This window comes from Equus przewalskii, chromosome 16 (genome assembly GCF_037783145.1).
Source record: "Equus przewalskii isolate Varuska chromosome 16, EquPr2, whole genome shotgun sequence".
NCBI lineage: Eukaryota > Metazoa > Chordata > Mammalia > Perissodactyla > Equidae > Equus > Equus przewalskii.
Genome location: NC_091846.1, coordinates 66,815,535 through 66,837,790, shown reverse-complemented (window position 1 = coordinate 66,837,790; position 22,256 = coordinate 66,815,535). Strand labels below are relative to the sequence as shown.

General features: G+C 39.7%; 1 protein-coding gene and 1 long non-coding RNA gene across 17 annotated transcripts in view; both read right to left on the bottom strand.

The window, feature by feature from the left end:
- The window catches only part of MBNL2 (muscleblind like splicing regulator 2), a 153,700-nt gene that overhangs the window by 65,060 nt on the left and 66,384 nt on the right, over positions 1-22,256 (bottom strand). The window lies entirely within an intron of this gene.
- LOC139076510 (uncharacterized) lies at positions 18,536-21,302 on the bottom strand. Its single transcript, XR_011528207.1, has 2 exons — positions 21,218-21,302; positions 18,536-19,137 (listed from the first exon to the last, which is right to left on the bottom strand). It is a non-coding gene; the product is annotated as an uncharacterized lncRNA (long non-coding RNA).

Below are 22,256 nucleotides of genomic sequence, written 5' to 3'. Positions count from 1 at the left end.
ACACAGCTGGTAAGGGGAAGATCCAAGATTCGAATCTACTCAGCTTGGCTCAGCCAAAACTACCACACTCTGAGAATATAAATTACTGATTTCTACCATATGCCTGGTACTATGCTAGGCCCAAGTGGATACGAAGATGAAGAACAAATTGTTCCAATCTTTGAGAAACTCTAGATACATAGATCTGCAGCAAATATACACATGAATAGAAGAAAGGGAAAAAGCCATAGGAATAAGTAATATTTAAGTCTAACATTAGCCAAAAGGATCCATGTAATGTTTCATAAATCATACGTTCTTACAAATCCAATTAAAGTGATTGAGTACATTTTATAAATATGGCTGAATTTTAATACATCAAGCTAATAATTGAAGGGAACAACCAAAGTAGGCCACTCTCAGCACATCTCCAGGTATTAGGGCAGAAGGAGGTGCCACTAATACCCTAGGGACTACCCTGTTATGGGAGATCACAAGCTTTCGGGATCTGCAGGTGAGGCACCTGGGTTTCGGGGAGATAAATGGATCATGCACATACCAAACCACAGTTTAAGAACTATGTATGTGCATGTTAGTCATCTACCTATGCTTTGCTTATTTTAAAGCCCTAAGCCCCAGATGATGGCAGTTTCCCCAAGAAGAATAGTGTGGAGGGTGGGGAACTCTCTACTTCCTTTAGATGACCCCAGCTTGAAACATCTGCCTGTCCCAGGTACCTCAGAGTCTGACACTTTGTGGGATCCATTGGGAGGGCATGCAGTTTTGAGCTGTTTTTATAGGACCAGAATTTTCTTTGGTTTTATCTACTCAATTTCATCTGTTGTCTCTGTGATCAGTAAGGACAGTTGGCCAGGGTGAGGTGTATGGTCCCTGGCCCCGGAGCCCAGTGAATCTGGCAGGAACACATGGGATTGAACCTGTGACTGGTGCTTCATCTATCACAAAAGCCCCATGTCTCCCACGTAGAGATATCTGGCCCTGATTATGTATCCACTTGTCTCCTGCATCATCCCTTGCTTTTCATTCCCACTGCTACCATCAGGCCGGTGCAAGCCACTGGATGTGGCCTGCTGCTGACAATAGACCCATCATCCATCTCCCCTCCATCAGTGCTCAGGCCTTCATTCACTCAACAAATATTTGTTGTATATCTACCTATTATGTGCCAGGGAGGGAAATGTTCTAGGAACATGGGCTATCTCAGTAACAAAACTCACAGATACCCCTGTCTAGAAGGAACTTAGCTTCTAGTTAGGGCAGACAGGCAATGAGCAATAAGTAATATAAATACATAAGTTATAGAGTAGAATGTGCCAAGTTCTGTGGGGGCAAAAACAATAAGATTTGTAGGATGGAGAGGGCTGTAGGGGGTTGGGTTGCCCTTTTAAATTCTGTAAAGCAGTTCAGCCTTACTGAGAAGGTAATTTTGGAGCAAAGATTTGAAAGAGGTGGAGAGTTAGGCATGGCCTGTATCTGGAAGAGGCATATTCCTGATGGAGAGAACAACCAGTGCAAATGCCCCAAGGAGGCAGCATGCCTGGCATGCCTAAGGTCAGTGCACATGGAGGTACACCAGGAGGTTGGTGCACATGGAGGTATACCAGGAGGCCAGAGCACATGAAGGTGCACCAGGAGGCCAGTGTACTTGGGCATCCTGGGCCAGGGCAGAGTCATAACGGAGGTCAGAGAAGTAACAGAGGCTTGACCATGGAGAACCTTGTAGGCCATTGTAAGGACTTTGTTTACTTTGAAGGAAATGTGGATTTTGAGAACAGAAAGTGGCATGATCTGACTGACATTTTAGAAGGGTCACCCTGGCTGCTTTGTTGAGAATGGACAGTAGGGGCCAGAGTAGGCACAGTGAGACTAGTTATGGTATGGCAGTTCTTCCCCTGGATGAACTGGCTGGTAGCAGTGGAGGTGATGAGAAGTGGTGGGTTCTGGTGCTATTCTGAAGGTATTCCTGACACACTGGATATGGAATGGGAAAGAGATCAGTAAAGGAGGACGTAGCATTTTGGGCCTGAGCCACTGAAAGTGTGGAATTGACCTCAACTGAGATGCAGAAGGCATGGTTCAAGCAGGTTTTGGGGAAACAGCAGGAGCTGTGTTTTGGACACATTGAGTTTGAGGTGCCTATCACGTATCAAAGTGGAGGTGTCAAGCAGGCAATTAGATGTAGGAATCTCAAGTTCAAGAGAGAGCTGTGATCTGGAGATGTACGTTTGGAAGACCTGGGCATGTGAAAGGTGTTGACAGCCATGAACAAACCTCCTCAGTTATGGCCCTGGGTGCATCACTCTCCCTCTCAGAACCTCATAGAACACCCATTCCTTCCTGAATCATGTCCAGATGTCCATCTCTATGAGCAGGGCCTCCCATGTCATCAGACAGCCAGCTTCCTTTCCTGTCTCACTCCTGCTGTTCTCTATTCATGCCACCTAGATCCAGGTCCAGCTGTAGTTGGGAAACCCAAGGCCTCATGCCTTCCTGCCTCCTTTATGGCTGTGTTTAGGGCATTTCTGTTCCTCTCTCTTCTTCCCCGTTTCACGTTGCTCAAATTACACTTCCCTTTCAAGGCCCAGTTTAACTGACCTTCCTTCACATGAATCTTTCTCCATCCCCTCCCGAATAACCCTCGAGAAAGCATTTTTGCCTTCCCTGAACTTCTCCAGCAATCTGCACCTCTCAGGCTGTGCATAGCACCTTATGCATGCTCTTATCATTAGGGCTGTTGGGACTTAATCTCAGGGCTTTACTGCAAGTTGCTGCTGAACAGAAGTTCTCTGATTTGCCTCAGAATAGCCAATAATATAGAGCACAATGCCTGGTAGAGGGCATGTACACTGTCAATGTTTGTTTCAACAAATGAATCTTTGGAGGACACAGACTTGGCAAGACAAGACCCCTGTAAACCTTGTGGGATGAGATCTCAGGGGTGAATAAATATAAATTGAAGATGATTTTTACTGCTTTAGAGGCAATTTCTTCCCATTTAAGGAGCCTTAAATGGTACAAATACATACCAGAACCTGATAAAAGTGTATGCAGTAGCCTTTTTTTCTCCTATAAGGACGAAAAGTACTATTGCAAGGGGTTTTAAAATAGACTCAATGTAGTCCCTAAATTGAAAATGCCAACAAGTATACTCATATAGTGAGTATGATGGTGATAAGTGCTGGGGAGAAAAATTAATCTAAGGGGATAGGAAGTGTGTGGGTGGGGAACTTGGCATTTTTTCTTAGGGTGATTGAAGAGGGTCTCCATGAGAAGACACCAGCTGAGACCTGAAAGAGGCAGGGGAACAAGGCTGGTAGGTTCTGGTAAGAGGAGATGGGGAGTGCAATGGTCCTAAGGCAGGAGTGTGTCTAGAGTATTCTAGAATAGCAACCAGAACAGTGTGCCTGGAACAGAGTAGGAGTAGTAACTAAGACTGGAGGGGTGAGGAGAGTGAGGTGGCCAAGGAGCAGAGAACCTTATGGGTCATCAGAAGGACTTTGGATTCTACTCTGATTGAGATGTAGAATCAATGGAGGGTTAATGCACTGGATGATGTTACCGAGAGGTTTCCGTGTTCTTCACGTATTTTTTAAATGTATTAGCAACTTTAATAAATTATGAGAAAGTGCATTATGTCAGACTCCCAATCACTAAATATTGCTGATCTCATACAGATCTCCACTTAGCACTGCCCTTGTGATCAGGATGCAGGCCAGAGGCTGGCAGAGCGTGAAAGGCTTGAATACAAGAGGCCCAGATGGGGGGCCCACCGTATCTCCAGCACATCAGCCCCCAAACCTTTCCTGCTCTCCTCCTTGAAAGGAGATAGGTGGCTATCCTCTCAGCCTCCACCTCAGCCTTAAAATCCAAAGAACTAGAAATGGATCAGGCTGTCTCTGCTACCACCTCTTGGAGCAGTGCTGTGGGAATAAAGCCATCCATCAAAGGCTGTTTAAGCAACATGCTGTGGATGCTTCTCTAAGAGCAGCAAGAGGAGGGAAAGGTCTTTGTGACAGAGCATGGAGAAGTCCTGGTCAAACTCCTGCCAACCCAATTTACGCCTTACAATATCAAGTAATTCTCAAATCTCATTTCCCCCAGTTTCACCCTTCTGTTCAATAAGATTTTTCTTTTTTTAAATTTGATGAGTATCCCACAAAGAGAACATTGGTTGATTAGAACATGAATTTCTCCTGCTCTACCCTCTGTGAAGGGGCTGGGCCTAATAATGTGTGGTGAGAGAGCTGGAGGGCAGCTGGAGGTGTGGAAAAGGAGGACAGCAGAGAAAACCACTGAAAATTTGCTTCAGAATAATCAAATTGACAGCTCAGTTTCTATTTTCAGGATTTAAAGTGAACACATTGGATCTACCTTTAGCCTGGCAAATGTTAGGATGCTAAGAGCCATCATACCTTTAGAACTTAGGGTATACCACTAGGAGCCTCCATTTTCATTTCATGGTCCTGAGATATTGGGGCACTTACTTCCCTTTGGCATATACACATGCAATTCCTTCTAAGAATTTTCTGGAATTTATTTCACTCTGAAATTCTCAGTGTTGCACTCTGTGGAGCATTGCTATGTCAGTAGAGGGGAGTTTTTGCCAGGGGAACGTGGATGTGTGTGCCACCAAACACTGCTTGTAGACTAAATCACTGTTTAGTCTATTGTGTCTTGCAAATATATGTATTGCAGTCTCCAAGGTTATAAAATGCTGTTGTCAGGAATAAAATACAGATCCAAACACACAATAGTTAATTGAATTCACAAAAACTTTTGTAAAGTTTGTTCATAAAATTTTCATAGAATTCATAAAAAAAGAAAAGAAAAATGAAAAAATAAAAAATGAAAATGTTCATAGAATTTATAAAAACCTGTGAAGTTTTGTTGTTGAATTCACAAAAAAAGTTTGTAAAGTTTTGTAAGTTTGTTTCGTAAAGTGCGTTCTCAATCAACAGATAGTAAAAACATAATTAGTAGTATAGGGGTTCAGAGAAAATTTTTTGATGTTAAAAAAGGAATTTTAATTCTTCAAAAACCTCTAAGTAGTAAATGATAAATAATAAATGAATGTAAGTTGTGGGCTACTGCCATTTCAATTGAAACTCAACAGCTGTTGTTAGAGCAAACTAGGAGTCAATGAGACCAATGTAAAGAGGAAGCATTTCGAGGTCTCCTGGGTCTCTGACACCCACCTTTACAGGCTCATGTCTTGGAGATATTTCTTACTTTTTATGGTCCAGGGCTTTTACAAAAAAAGTAACCCTGAAATCATTAAAACTTCGGAGTGCAGTAATTTGTTAATCACTTTGCTCAGGCCAAAGAAAATAGTAGAAAGAGAATAGTAACTATCACGAAAAAAAAAGTGAAATTAGGCAAAGAACCTAGAAAAGAGGTGAAGTGGTAGAAGTGCTGCAAGTAAAAGAGAAACTTACTTCTTTTTATCAGGAGAGGACGTTACATGTCAAATACTTTTCTGCATCAATTGAAATGATGTGTTTTTACCCCTTCATTCTATTAAAGTGGCTTATTATATTGATTGTTTTTCCCATGTTTGGAAGCGCTTTGTCAAAGGCTGGACAAGTTTGTGACTCGTGCACCTGTACTTTTCTTCTATGAACCAATTTTTTCAAGTTATTGCCTAGGCTGGCTCATTTCTAGATAGTTCTCAGGTGCCATGGAGAGTTGAATATTAAAAACTTTTCAATGTTTCAACTCAACACTAAGAGCTACTTCTTGGTCATAGTTAGTTGGTTTCATTCAAATTAATACCAGGGGTAGAAGCTCTTTTCCTTACTTGGAAGAAATAGCAAGATCAAAACTGGGACAAAGAAGAATTATCTGAACAATTAAATGAACAGATGATGCAAAGGGAGGAATATTGGTGCTTGGAAGTCCACTAGGAGAGATTTAAGGTGTGGGGGCCTGGGGAGGCACTATGGGCAGAGGACAGTTAGATGCTAACCCATCACTAGCCTCTTAGCCATATTTCAGCGCATGCTTGATTCAGCCAGCTTCAGTTACCTCGGAAGCAAACGAGGGCTTCTGCATGACCAGCATCATCCACATACGTTAAAAAAAAACATTCTACAAAAAAAAGCTATTTCAAGAGATTGATTAACACCTTTTCCAAGTAATACAATTGCGGTTTGCTATTTTTGCATTTCTGAGATCTTTTCCCTTCCTTTTAACTAAAAAATGTAATCCCATAAAGCATAGCTAGAAAGTAAAGCTTAAGTATGTAGCTGGCTTGTTCTTCTTAAATTTAATTGTAAACATTATTTAAAAATTTGGGAAATATAGGGGGAATCTTAAGGGCACCACCCTATCATAATTATTACTATGTTTGAGGACTCCATTTAGATGTTTTGCGTATTTTTGTATAGTTATAATCTTGGTGAACAAATCATTTTATCTCCTGATTATTCTCACGGAACCTGTTATCAGCTTGTTGCTCTCTGCTGCTGTGGAGTGCTGTTTCTGTGCTTGCATTGTACTCTGCTGAAAGGCTGCTCCACAGTTAAGTCAACTGTTTCTCTCATTTTGACTCTTTACAGTTTTGTACTTTCATAAATAATTTTGCAACAATAAGCATTTTCACACACATGATTCCCCCCTGCACCCCCCCCCCCCATTTTTATTTCCTCAGTTTAAGTGGAATTATTGGATTAAAGAGTATGGATTTTTGCATGGCTCTTAAATGTATCTTGAAGCAGCGTATTTTTAAGTGTAATCTTATCTGAGCACTCAGCGTATCTAGATGTTTTTCTCAAGAACTAATTATATTACACTGATTTTTATCACACAATGAGCACATGTTTTTCTTTTTGCCTTAACTGCCAGGAAACTCAGAGCTAAAGTTCAAATCCAATAATGAGTTCATCTCAGGTGACCCGTAATATGTTTCTCATTTCCTTTGGATTGATACTCTACTTTGTTGTCCCTTTTAAAAACAATGAGGCTGAATTTTGAAGGTTCCCTCAAATTCCTTTTAGAAACAGGTGGGTTATAAAACTCACTCACATATGCACACAAACTTACGTACAAACGTGTATTAATTGTATCTAACATAAAACTCCTCCATGTAATTAGCATTGTAAAATCAAAATTCTGGGATCTGGAATCTATGAGACGATCCAGTGCAAACTCCTCCTTTTATGATAGAAACACTGGGCTGAAGAGAGAACATGACTTCTTTATTTGGGGTTAAAGCCAGGACTAACTAGAACCCAGCCTTTTCATGCCCAGTCCGAAGTGGGAACAAAGCATGAGGAGCCGATTATTTGCTATACCTTACACCTTGGCATTTCTGCCAGGGGCTCGGTAATGAAGCATCTCTCTCAGTGACACCTTTCATCTCTCTCTGTTCTTTGATTTCACGTTGCCACCATGCTCTGTGAGGCACACTTAGTTTCACTCCAAGAGCACAGATTCTGCCCACTCTAGCCCCTCTCACGCACTTTTGCTGTACTCGTTTGCCAGGGCTGCCTTAACAAAGTACCACAGACGAGGAGGCTTAAACGGCAGTCACTTACTGTCTCACAGTTCTGGAGGCTTTAAGTCTGAAATGCAGGTGTTGGCAGGGCCACACGCTGAAGGCTCTAGGGGAGAACCTATTCGGGCCCTCTCCTTGGCTTGCAGATGGCTGTCTTCTCCCTGTGTCTCTCTGCATTGTCTTCCCTCCATGCATATCTGTGTCCGAATTTCCCCTCTTCATAAGAACACCAGTCATATTGGGTTAGGGCCCACCCTAATGACCTTGCTTTAGCTCTATCCCCTCTGTAAGGACTCTGTCTCCAAATAAGGCCACATTCTGAGATACTCAGGGTTTGGACTTCAACGTATAAATTTTAGGGGGATATAATTCAACCTCTAATAGTTGCAAAGGTCATTTTTCTAAGTTTTCATCTCCTTATTCAAAATCTTTCATTGTCCTGACTTACCAAATTAAGTCCAAATTCCTCATTTTGGTGTTCAAGTTCTCCTACAACCCTGTTTCAGTGTATCATTGTTATGTCCCATATTGCTCTACACTGCAGTCCAGCTGCATCACTCTCAGATTCCAAACATCCCACACTTTCCTGCCTCCACGCGCATGCTCATGTGGCTCTTTCTGCCCTCTTCCTCCACCTCCACAGGCCCATCTCAGGTGCCCTTTCCTCCACTGCATCTTCCTAGTCCCATTCAGATATGTCTCCTCCTCCCTCAGGGCTTTGTTTTGAGTACCTTGCTGGCAGTTAAGTATTATGATCATTGTATTACAATCACTTGTGTGTTCCCTCCTGCTAGCCTATATCATCTTTAAGGGTAGATATTTAGTCATCCTTGTATCCCTCCCAGTGTCTTTTTCTTTTCCAACTTCCGCTAAAGTGGTTGCTGGTATCTTTTACAAACACATAGCAGGTAAAAGAGATATTTTGCTATAGAGAGCAATAGTAACATGTCAGGGTCATCTAAGACAGCTCTTGTAATAACAGTGAGCAGACTAAGCGTGATGTATGTTAAAAGACAGTGGAATAAATAAAATAAGCATTGGATAAAGTTTAAGATTGCAAGTATGTGGGCATGGCCAGTGTTGAATGGGAGATAATTATTTTTACTAGGAAGTTCCCTTTGTCATCATTATTTTCCCCTCCCAACAGAAAATTCCATGAAGTTCATTTCTAAAGAAAAGTAAATATCCAGATGGTCAAAGGAATGACCTTTCTCTAAACGGAGGGAATGGATTTTTTATCCAGCCAAATGTTTGAAATTCTTCCACCAGCATGCATAATGAGAGAGATGTGTTAATTACCCTTACATGACAGCTGGTAGGACTTCCTAGATAACTCTAAGAGGAGTATTGATCTGGAATTATTGTAAGTGACTGTACCATGATGATATAAAAGGAAGGCCCTCACAACAGTTTTTGAATGGGCAGGTCAATGCACAGGTTCTCTATGAACTGGGGCCTGCAAGCCTTATGGCAGCTGGCCAATGCTTGTCAGGCAACAAAAGCACCAGCGTAGCTGTTTGCATCACATTTTAATGAGTGGCACAGGGAAAAATCCCAAAGATGTAATCCCTATTATTATAATAGCTCTATGGCTCAAAATGGGTTGTTATCAAGGGGAAAGACAATTCCAGAAAGTGAAGATGAGATTTTCTTTTTTACCCCCTACAGCTGTGAATCAGCAGTCTCCACATCAATGACTCTTATTTAAGAGTATTGAGTGCACAGCTCTTGACTCAGCATTGTGGACATTTTGAAGAGAAAGCAGAAAATATGATCCATGCCCTAAAGGAGTCACTGTCTTGGCATTGAGTGGAAAATAATTTAATTCTCTAAAGTCTTTTACAGATCCAAGATTTTATGAATCTATGATCAAGAAAGAGAATTATTTTATCATTAAACAGCAAAAATGTCATGAATAATCTTTTGTCTAAAAAGCAATTCATATTCCCTGACTAATATAATTTGCCATACTGCTTCTGCATTAAATTCTTCAGTTTTTATATCACAAATCTGCACAAAAGAGCTTTTAGATTTATTTTCCCTTTCCTGTTGCTGGCTAAATATATATACATATATTTTTACCTGGAGTCACATGAAATATGGGATTGACTTCTCTGAAATTCAATATTATTGCATGTCAGCTTCCAAAGTAAGCACTTTGTTGTTCATTCATACATTTCTGGAAAAACTATCTGGTTCTGGTTTAGTCTAGGGAAAATACATTCAAGGTTTTTTTTCCTTAAAATGTGTAGAAGAAAAATATACATCTCTTTTAAGCAACTGGAATCAATTTAAGGTTTTGGCACACACAATGGAAAAATCAATGAAAGTTAAAAGTTGAAAGGCAAAGTTTGCCTCTACAAGTGTCACTAAATTTGTGTCCACTAAGAAAAATAAAAGGAGAATCTTTGACAACTAGCTAGAATGGTAGGTCAAATAATCAATCAATACGGTTTTACAAAAGATATACTATATACTGGAGGATGGAAGGTGAACCCATAAGATTTAGGCTTCCTTTCTGTCCCTTAAGAGTTTTCCATTTAACTAGGGAGATAATAGGAACATGTACAGAACAATAATGAATAAGACGCTATGCTGATAAGAATCAAGAGTCTAAAGGGCTAGGTATGCCGGAGCCTCCCTTCAAATTCCAGAAATTCTGTTGAGAACTCATCCAAACTAGACAAGAACTTATAGTCCTTGAACCTTTTTCTTGTTGCTTGGCAACCAACTCAGGCTCTACTGAGCCCCAGGAGACCAATATCCAAAGGCTCTCTGCTTCCCATGCATGTTTTTTCACATGGAAAATGAGCTAATAAGTAGGACACCTATTTTTCTCCCTTCCTTTCTGGTGCTGGGAATCCCTTCAGGTTTTTCTAGAAGCATTTGCTGTTTTGTCCTTTGCTCAGAGGGAGCAAGTTAAATGAGGATCACCGAGGGATGAGTTTCCTATTTATGTCCTGGGCATTCACACTGGTGGCCCAGGGCTAGCCTCTCAATAGTGTCAATGAATCATTGCAATGTAATGTAATATGTGTCATTTAAGTTAAAGTGGTGGCAGCAAGAGGCCATCGTCAGTTTAGTCTCAGATGATAATTAAATGCTCCATAAATATGGGTCTTGAAGGAAGGGAAAGAAAGGAGTGGTATTGGGTGAGAAAGTGAGTACCCAACATTTGTCAAATACCGCTGAGAGGTCAAGTAAAATTAAGAATTGCCAAAATGATCATCAAATATGGCAAATAAATTAAATAGTTATTGGTGATCTCATCAAGGGTAGTTCTGGTGAGTGCTGGAAACAAAAATCAGATTGCAATGCAGGGAACAAGGGTTGGCAAGTGATGAGAATTAAGGTTGGACAATTCTTTCATCTGAAATATCGTAGTAAATTAGGTCCTTCTGGTCAGAGGTGTTGGAGGAAGAGGTGATAAAATGATGTTTAATGTTATAGAAAATTTCTCTGTTTTTCCACCTTCCTCTGTGTAAGCAGACAAAAGAGAAGATGCGCACACTAGCAGTAGAAGGTGTTCAGCCAGGGTGCTAACAGTCTCAGCATGCATCCACGCTTGGGGCAGAGAAAGCCCCGCTGGAATTCTGTTTCGTTTTCCCTGAATGAGAGTGTGAGTGTGTGTGTGTGTGTGTGTGTGTGTGTGTGTGTGTAAATGAATGCATTTGTTCCATTTCTTTCCTATCCCTTCTTCTCCTCCCCTCTTGTTCAGTTCCTCTTAGAAATGTTAATTATTGTGTGGGTAACTTCTGTCAAATGTCTTGAACTTTTCATGAGAAACCCACCATAAGAATCTGACAAAAAATACAGAAAGCCTGCAAATATATGATTTGGGATTTTGAAGTAATGATTTAGTCTTTTAATTAGTTAACCTAAATTTTTATTGAACTAATATTAACAGAGCATTGGGGACTAATCAGTTTCCTGATTTGCTCATTTTGCCTGATACATGTGTAAGTCTAAGATTTCACTCTTATTTCCAAGTAGTAGATTGTAATTAGCTAAGAAGGAATTCTCTTATTATAATAATTTCTTAATTATGCATAGGGAGAGTATAAAGAAAATTTGAGAATCATAGTAATTCATCTAAAAACACACTTTAAGCATTAGTTTTAAACTCAATGGAAGAATTTAACCAGAACTCCTGATAAGAAGTCAAGGAAGGAAGCTAACAGGAATTTTACCTTTTTAAAATTTCTGTGAAGGTGATAATGAGCAGTTACTTGCTTAAGGGTGGGCTGGCAATTAAAGAAGGAAGAATATGGGCAGAAAGCCCAATAGAACACGGAAGAGTGATTTTCAGCGTTTTTTTTTTAAGCAGCAGAGTTCCAATGAGACCTTATGTGGAAAACCAATATATAAATCAGATATAAGGCAGAAAAGCCAAATAGAGCTTCTCTAAATTAAGCAGAGCTGGAATCCCTCCCACTTTTTTTCTCCTCAGGCGTTGTCCTGGAGGTAACAACGTAGAGCTCATTATTTTAATTTTATATAGTGATGCACTGTATTTGTAAGCATTTAGTTGTTTGCAAAGCATGCCACTTTCATCTTATCACTTGATTTTTATGAAAATTCTATGACCTAAGCAGACTAGATATTGGCATTATTATCACTATTTTGAAAATTACTTGCTTAAGCTCATCTACCTTATCAATGTTAGGTCTGCGATCCGAAACCAGGTCTTCAGAGATCTTATACTTTGGTATACTGCAAAATCCTTCACTGGTCAGATCATTATACTCCTGGTCCAGGTCAGGGTATACTAGAGAATTTGGATAACTTGCCAAAGGACATGAGCAAATATCATTAAATTAAAATGTAAAATTTAAATAAATCTGTTTTTATATTTTTGACCTATTTACAAAGGTACATACATTTTTGAATATAAATTTTTAACTCATAGTTGGTACAGGCAATGATCAAATAAACACCTCCTACTTAGCTCCACTAGGTCGCTCCCTACAAAGTTTAGGAGGATAAAGCACAGTAGATGACAAAGCTTTCCTCCCTGAATAATATAGAACAGTGTTTTCTAAATATGACTTTCCAACAGAACGAATCAGAGAACTTTTTAAAAATGCAAATTCCTGCCACCTTAATTGAAAAAATAAACCAGTATGTCTGGATTGGAGCCATTCTTCAGAGGTGGGGGTAGGTTTGTGAAACATAAAAAATCATACAGTGGACTCAACTTCCCCCGTTGCTTCCAGGGAGTGGGCTATAAGTTTTGGGAGAGGGCTTTTCAGGCCACAACAGTATCATTTATTCAATTATAGCATTAAATTATATCCCAGTGACCCAAAAGAATCAGTGCATATCCAATTATGCCTAATTTATACCCTGGGATGTGCTGGTTCTGGCTCAGTGTAAAATCCTGGTAGAATCGCAATTTAACAAGCTTGACAGGACATCAAAATTGCTGTGTTGTTTCCAAACCTCATTAAATGGAAGCCTACACTTTCCTATAATGTTTAGAGGGAGTATACACTATTATTATTTTTCTATTTGTTTATGTAAGGCAAATGTTCAGCAAATACTTTATTGGAAAACAATAACCAGTTAGCGGGAGCTGCTGTGAAAACACGCATTTTGCTACCCAAAGCCATGGTGCCTGAGCGAGCAAATACTTCATTGTCCTTTGTGGTAACAGCATTTAATGGAACGTAATATGTTCTTAATAAATTTGACATGATTCAAAATATCACATTAGTAGCCTGGGCAGGTTAGAATGAACTGACAGCTGACTGGCTAAGATTGCCTGGATCCGGAACCTTCTCTAGATGACCTCCATGTTGAGAGTCTCTGATCACAGCACACTCTTATTTTCCCCTCTGGTGCTGTCCCTTTTTCATCCCTTTTGCTGGTGCCTATGGTTTCTGCTGGCCCCTATTTGTGGGCAACCCCCATACCCAGCCCCCAGGACCCTTCTCTTCTGCTTTTATTTGTTTTCCCTTGAGTGGCTGGCATCGGCCTCATGACTTATGCTGCCCAAATCACCATTGCCAGCTCCAGTCTCCAGATACTCAAGAAGCTGTTACCCAAATAGACTCCTGGCACCTCACCCCCAACAAACTTATCATCCCCCTACCCACTCATGATTTTCTCCCCAGAAATTTCCCTATTCTTGGGAATGGTATTGAAATTTCTCCCCATGCCTGAGGCTCAAGCTTGAAGCCATGTTTGAAGCAGTGCAATGAGGTGCCAAAGACACCAGATTGGGAGTCTCACACAGCCGGGTTCGAATACCTGCTCTGCCACTTGGTAGCTGTAGAGTTACTTGAAATCCCTGGACCTGTCTCCACAGCCAGAAATTGGCAAAATAGGACCTTTCTCATGAAGGTATTGTGGAGATTGATGACATAACCACTGACATATGCTGGGCACGAAGGGTGTTCTCTAAGTGTCTTGTCCCTCTTGTCTTCATTTTCCTTTTTACTCTCAGCCTGCCAACCTTTCTAGCCCTTCGCTTCCTTTCTATTCTATTCCTGGAGCCAACAGAGTCTGCACCCTTATAAAATATGGACGCCACACCAGCCTCCCGGACTCCACACCAGGAGTCTTCACTCTAGTGACTTATTTGTGCCTGTTGTATTTGGATTGAAATTCTCACAATCAAACTCAGCTCTGCCACATACCAGTGATAGGAAAAATGAAACTCTCTAAGCTTCAGTTGCTACATCCACACAATGGGCACAACCTCATAGAGTTGGTTGTGAGGATTAAGTGAAATAATGCTTTTAAAGAGCTTGGCGTAGTGCTGGCCATATATTAATACTCTATCATAGTAGTGAGACACAGTCTCTTTTACACTTGAAATTAGTTTTACATACCAGATTACACATCGTGAACTTCACTTTTATCCTATCCTATCATTCTCCTGCTCAGCGAACTTCCAGGCTTTCCCCACACCCCACAACCAAAATAGCTTTAGGAGAAAGTATGAACTACTCCATTTGGCATTCAGGTCCTCCATAACACAGGATAATCTTGCCACATCTTTCTAGTTGATTGGGATTCTTTTCCTCCCATTTGACTGATCAGAATAATAAGGCACTTCTAGAGGAAAGCTCTTTACACAGCATTTGGAAATTGTCCACGGCTTGGGTCAGAGAATGGAAGAAGGAGAAAAAGCCTAGGAAGAGAACTTCTGCTTAGGCTTTCCAGATGAGACGGGCTTCATGAGGAAGGAGCAAATGAAGAAGGCTGCAGTACCAGGGAGAAATGGCTGAGCAATCTCCAAGGCCGAGGATATGCTGATGCACTACTGCAGAAATCGGGAGGTGTTTTAAAGGACGCAACTCTGAGAAAGCACTCCAATACAGTCACCCCATGAAGAACTGAGAAAAGGGCCAAACAGACAAAACCTGAGAAGAGCAGGCAGAGCTTACTACTCTCGAGCCCATGTAGGTCTGGGACAGGAAGACCCTGCCTACTCTCATTCCTGGAGACCACAAGTAACCTGGAACAATGCAGGACTCTCATCACCATTTACTACTGATGAATTAATACAGGCTGGGGGTGATTTCTACTAACTCAATCCCTTTTTAAAACTGGTTAAATTGTTAAATTGGGCCAGTGGAGCTGGATTGACTCCTGGAACTTCTTTCGCCCGGGGCTGGGGGAGAACTCAAAGCGAAGTGAAGCATGACGCAGCACTTCCAATAAGTAACTCAATCCTCTTGTACTGGAGCACTCAGACACAGGGTGACCTCAAACTCAAAGCATATGTAATGACATCCTGCCACTCAGCCTCCTCTCCTCCTTGTACCTCAACAGACCAGGCTCACCTCCATTCCATTGCCCCTGCTTTTCCTCCTGCCTGAAATGCTCTGAGACACAGTGAGGTGATTAGAAATTAGATCTAGATCTATCCAGAAAATACACACATTTGGACACAAATCCCATCTCTTCCACTTACTAGCTTTTGGATCCTGAATCATTAATATAAGCCCTCATTGCCTCAGTTTCCTTATCTGTAAAATTAGGGTTTCTACCTTAATGATATGTTGTAAAGATAAATGGAATAATGAATGCAAAAAATCTGGCACAGCACACAGCATGTAGCAGATAATCAATAAATGTTCACTCCGTCTCCCCCAATTGCATGTTAATGTTTTTATGTCTAGACAAATATCACAATGCCTGGGGGCCCAATTTCAGTCTCATCTCATTGAGGAATCTTTACTTAAACCTCCTTTCTCAGTCATCATTTACTATTCTGAAGTCCTTCTTATTTTAATGGCTTTACCACTGACTTGGGCATATCACTTGCCACTGTTACTTATCTGTTCAGACGTTGATGTCTTATTTGGCCAGTTAGACAGAACTTTCCCAAGGAGAAGGCTAGTGTCGATGAAAATTCTGTCTCATCACTCCAACTTCCTACTGTATCTAGCATTGATATAAATGCTCAGTATATTTGTGTGAGTTACAGAATAATTGAGAAAATCCCAGTGGATGGATAGAGGCAAGTGGCAACCTGTATTTTTATTAAAATTACACTCCAGTAGGTGCTGAGCATACAAATTTTTGAAGAATTTCAATGGTGGTTAGCATGGAGTGAGAGTCTAGTAAAGATATCAGTGGTGAAGAGTAAGAAGAAGAGAAAGGCAATACTGTAAGAGTTCTAAGAGGTCAGCTGGGAGGTCAAGTGGGCTTCATGGAGCTATTACCCACTCAGATTTAGACAGGAGATTAGGCAGCTGACCTCATTACCAGCTCCAAGGCAGTCATAATCTCTCCTACTCACATTAAGCAATTTGAAGAACACTGATAAAGCAAAGATTTCCTTTGATGTCATGCCCCATCCTCACTTTAGAGCAAAACTTCATGTTCCCTTCTGTTTTCTATTTGTGTTTGTGTTCTTCACATTGTGGAGGAGACAGCAGGCTGTCCACCAATATTTATTCCCTTTTACTTCCACCGTAATAATCTGTGGTTGGGTATGTGGTCATCTAGCCAGGGGCTGCATTTCCAATCCCCCTTGCTATAACGGGTGGATGTTTGGCCAAGTTTTCACCAATGGATTGTGAGTGGAAGTGATGAGTGCTCTCTCCAAATTGGGACCCTTGAGATAGTGAGTGGGCTTCTTCCATATTTTCTCCTTTTTCTGAAGGCTGGTTGGAACTTGGATGTAGTCGTGCCCTAGCCTTGACCATGCAGTTTCTAAGACTGCAAGGGTTAGAGAATCACACAGCTGTGATATGGAAGGAACTCCAGCCCTGAATGACTGGAACACCCAGCACATCCTATATGAGAGAGAAATAAGTTTCTTGTTCATTGGTCTATGTCATGTGGTTAAAAGTCATATGGTTGTTGGGTCTCTTGTTACAGCTTAGCTACTGCAACCTACTTGCAACATATAATATATATATATACACACACACAGATATATATAGAACATATACATTATAATACTATGTACAAATATAATATATATCATATGCAAATATAACATGTAACATATAATGTATTATAACATATATTATAATATAATGTGATATAATACATATATAATAGGTACATTATAATGTACCTATAGAAATATATCTCTTGGAATATATTTTGAATACATACAGATAATATTGTATAAAGTATTGCATCTAGCTGTTTTCCTACTAAATAATATGTTTTAGAGATTTTTCCAAGTCAGATGTCTATGTGTTTGATATAGATGATAGATAGACAGATAGATAGATTAATTCTACCTTATTTTTGAAATGTTGTATGCATTTCATAGTATCAATGATCCATAGCTTATTTGAACAATTCCCTCCCTGGATTACCTTATTGATTAATTTTGTGATGATTTTTACTTTTCACTATGAATAATACTACTGACACAAACACCCTTGTACAGCCTTTTTGTTCACATATATTAAGTACTTCTCTAGTATAAATATCTATAAATGGAATTGTTGAGTTGAATGCTATGAGCATTTAAGAATATAATTTATATGTCCAAATTGTCCTCCAAAAAGTCTAAGCCAATTTATATTTCCATAGCATATGAGAGTGCATAATTCCCTATAACACTGTCAATATTAGAAATCTTTAATTTTGCCCAGCTAATGGGAAAAATAGAGAGAAAATATTATTACAGAAATAATTAGAAAAATAACTAAAAAGATGAAAGTAGCTGGAATCTAGTATGATAAGCTACCAAAACCATCAATGATCACACTTTGTGAAACTCTGAGTCACTTGGACTATTCCAACAATCATAAAAATTGTCAGTCCTAATCCTGTAATCCCTAGCATCTCATTACTTTCCTTCTGCCTTTCTCCCAAACCAGCTAGGTTCACTACAAAGTATGCAATTCACTATGCTCTTATACAGTGAGATTACAGTCTGCCCACCCATGGTTGGTTACCATAATGACCTCAGGAAATTATGAGGATGAGCAGGAATGCATGGGTGAGTTTGTCATTATGTTTTAATAATGTAAATAAATTCTGATGAGGAGATTAAACTGTATCCCAATAGCTGAAGTTCCACCGCAGCTGCGGGGGACAGGCAACCCATTCTGCCTGTGTATTCCTCTAGTGGTTTTTCAGCATACACAGGAGGAATAAAACTTTCCCATTTCTCTTCCTCCTCCAATTATTTTTTAGGAAAGCTGATAATTGCCACTATCATAGGTATGTACTAAATATTCACCAGTACATGCTATTGGGCGAAATCCTTTAAACAAAACCTTACTGGTGAATTATAGACAGAAAAGTCTCTCTGGAATATGAGTAGGCTCGAGATAATCAGAGAATGATCATGCAGGAGGAAAGGCTGGACTAGTGTGGCATGGAAGGGAGAGCATGCATTGACTTGGGATCCCAAATCGTCCCAGTTTTTGTGTGATTTTGCATAAAATGTTGACTTGTGCTAAGGCTCAGTTTCCTTGTCTTTTAGAAGAGGCAAATCTGCTGAGGGCCTGCCATGTGCCAGCCTCCATTCTAGGTGCTTGGGACATAGAAGAAGGGAAAACAAGGTTCTTGTCCTCAAGGAGCTTATATCTTGGGGGTAGGGTGGGAAGACAGTTACCAAGCAAAAGAAATATTGATTTATTGATTTACTCAAGATATAGTTCCTGAACTTATACTTTGTGCCAAAGATTGTTCCAGGACTTGTTTTAAGAATCTGCCTTCCAGGATTGTCTTAAGAATTACACATAATATATGGAAAATAACTGGTCCAGTTGACAATGTGTAGTATCCTCAGTAAATGGCAGCTGTGATTGTTATTCTTTTCTTTAATTAGTCATTTCTTCTCCTTTTAGAAAACATTTTGTTTATTTATCCATCCATTTATTTATTTTTGAATGTGTGTATATATTTATTGCTGCTTTCTCTATAGTTTAGTATTTTGTCTTTGCATCTTGTTTTTGGCAGTTCTCTCTTCTTTGGAATGGTGAGCAGAGCCACGTTGTAACTTCATCTGCAACTGCATACAAATCTCTTGGAATTGGGAGGAAAAGTGTTTTAGGAGAATGAATATTCAGATTCCTTTCTCAACCTGCAGCTTTCTTCAACATGTGGCAGGGCCTTTAATCAGTGTCTTATTCTTTGTTGTTGCATAATGGTTTGATGGATGGTCCTCACAGTGCCTACTCTTTAAGTAGATAATGATCAAATAGGGAGACCTGGAAGATGGAGACACATGAAACCAGGCAAAAGGACAGAGATGGAGTGACTGAGAAAACAAGTGGCCTCATGGAGTTACAAGATTCAGAGATGGTGCCTTCTGCCCTCTTGTTCACCACCACCACCTCCAGCCTCCTAGTCAAGTCCGATGAGAAGTTTAGATGTTTCCTTGATCTTCCCCAACCCCTAGTCTGAGTTGGCTATCCCCCAGTGTGCCTCCAGAGCACATAGCCTAGACCTTACCTTGCTATGGGCTAGAGATACCCTTTCTGGTACTTATCATACTATATGGCAATTGCCTGACACTCATCTCTGACTCTCTCCCATTAGCCTATCAGCACCTTGAAGGTAGGACAGCCTTCACTGATGTATCCTCTATGTCAAAGACAGAACTTGGGACATATCGGGCTTCAATAAATATGTTTGATAAGTGAAATTAAGGCAGAGACAGAGAGTAGAAAAGTTAATAGGGAAAAGGCCTAAAGATAAGGCACAGGTACAAAATGAATCTCCAGGAGGAGTGAAAAACAACTTTGACCTTCAAATAGTAACTCTCAGTCAATAGTGCTAGATAGACAGAAAGGCCAAACAGAAACTTGGAGAAAGACATGGCCACAGAGAAGATTGCCAGAGTGGGATGCTTTTTCCCATCAAAGACAACGAAATTGGACTCTTGCCCTCTGAAATCCACTTATTTGTCTGTTCATCTAGTTTATGTTCAACCATTTAAATGGACCTACTGTTTAAATGGCAGTGAGTCAAGTTTACACTATGCCTTATCTATAAAACCTTTTTTAGCTCCATGAAGTAAGACTTGATGTTTGGGGCCAAAGATCTAGAAATCTTCTGTGGGTCTAGCCTTCTTCATTTTCTAGTATATATATTGAAATGTTCAAATAGACCATCTCGACTAATAATAGCATTTTTTCTCTTTTCAGCACCTTTTGCAACTACCTACAAATTTAAACGATAAAGAAAAATCAATGGCATTATCTTTACTATCTTATTAAACCATACTTCTATTAATGATGATTCACTGAAGTGCCAAGAATAGATACACTGAAAACTTCCATAACGTATTAAGCATCATACCACACTTAGCTCCTGATAGAATTTTGAGTTTCCTTTGGAGGAACAAACAGTTCCTCTGGATTCTTTTCATAAAAAAGCACCTTGAAAAGGCTTTCAGATACTCAAAGACATGAATCTTGCTCTGTTCCCTTGTGTATATCTGATTTAAAGGTTAATAAGTAATTAGGAAGAACACTCATCCAAAAATTACCAATTAATATACCATCATTTTCATTAAAAATGCTATTAATTATATTGTTGTACAAATGTCCTGGCTTGGCTAATAAAAAGTTACCTAAAGCAACTCTAAATCTTTTGGGGAGAAAGAGAAATTAATCAAAAATCAATCATTTTTAAAAGTATGATTTAGGTTTGAGAGATCAAACAAAAGAGGGGAAATGAGTATCTCAGTTATTTAGTGTGGATAGAATCTGACAGGGTTCCATGGTTTATTTTATGTACCGGGTCATTATTACTAAGAAAACCTAATAAGATATCTTGGCAGATGTTCAATGTGGAAGTTTGACAAATAACAGTTCTTTGGTTCTTATAATGTAAAGCAGCCCTTTATAAATGAGATCAAACTTTTAAACTATCCAGATATATTTTGTCAGTTTCCTAGGAGACTGTGAATGGAAAGTTATGATTAAAGTATGTTATATATTTAAACTTTGTTCTATACCTTAAATGCTGGTATTAGTCACTTATTAAAAATCCACAGAATTCCAAAGTTGAAGAGTTCATGATTAAACTTATACCATCCCTCTAAGGACTCTACTAGATTTAACTTTCATTTAAGAGTTTTATAGATCCTCAAATTATTCTGTTCCCACCATCTTATCCTGTCTTAGCCTGTCCATAGCCTCCTGCATGGACCAAACATCTATTTCTATTGTGTGCATTATGGCTAAGCTGGGCAGCTGGCTAGTGTTTGATAAAGCTTAGAACTGTGTAAGTTGCACCTCAACACCATTTTGATATGTAACAAGCTATAATGGGAACACTTACCATCAATGAAATGAACCAAATGTAGTGTTAGGAACTATACGATCAACTCAGACACAAACTAATGATTTTCCATTGCATCATAGATATTTACTGGTTGCTAGGCAACCAAGTATTCCAACACTGACACCAGGGAAAATTTCTCTTGCTAAACTAGGATTGGGCATTTTACTTATTAGTTCTGCATGGAACTGTCTCTTAGTATCTCTGGCATAGAAAGAACTTTTTAAAGGACACAATACAAATCTCAGATCTGCACTATTTGAGCAGTTCCTGAGATGGGAACTTTTATCTCTCTAGGCATGTCTGTATATTTCTTCCTCTTACTGAAGAAATACCTGTCTTCCTGCAGACCTCATACGTTGGCTCCATTCTTTACATACAGTAAGTTTACTTCCTCTTCAACATGCTGCCTCTGGATATTTGGAGAGGGCTATCCCATCTTCTCTGAATCCTTCTTCAGAGTAAACACATCTAGTTCATTCGCTCATTCATTCTGATTATTTCACATCCTGGCTGCTCTCCCCTCCCAGTGGCACCATAATATTTTAAACTCACAATAATTGGGATTGGTGGTGGTTGTTTTATAGTTTACAGTTATGGTTAATGACTTACAGGCTGTTGTGTTGTTGGACATTGCAATTAAAATTGGCACAGAAATAAGAAGTCAAAGGGTGTGTGTGGGACAGGTGCCTGATCTTTCTATCCTGACTTGGAAAATGATACCTGTGAGATACCTCAGTTTTTGTGCCTTATTGCAACCTTGGAAGACAAATGGAACCTTTAAGTAAGACCTTCAGAGATGCTTAATGTATTTACGCAGCATAAGCACAAACAGTTTCAGAGTGTGTGATGACATCATTTGAAGTAATATTTTCTAAATTTGGCCATGCACATGAATCACTGGAGAGCCTCTAAAATACGTATTCCTGGGACCCTTCAGTAGTCCAGACCTACTGAACAAGTGCCTCCAGAAGTCCCCAAAGGAAAAACATTTGGGGTCTACGGTTATAGGGTACACAACATGATCAGTCATTCCTTT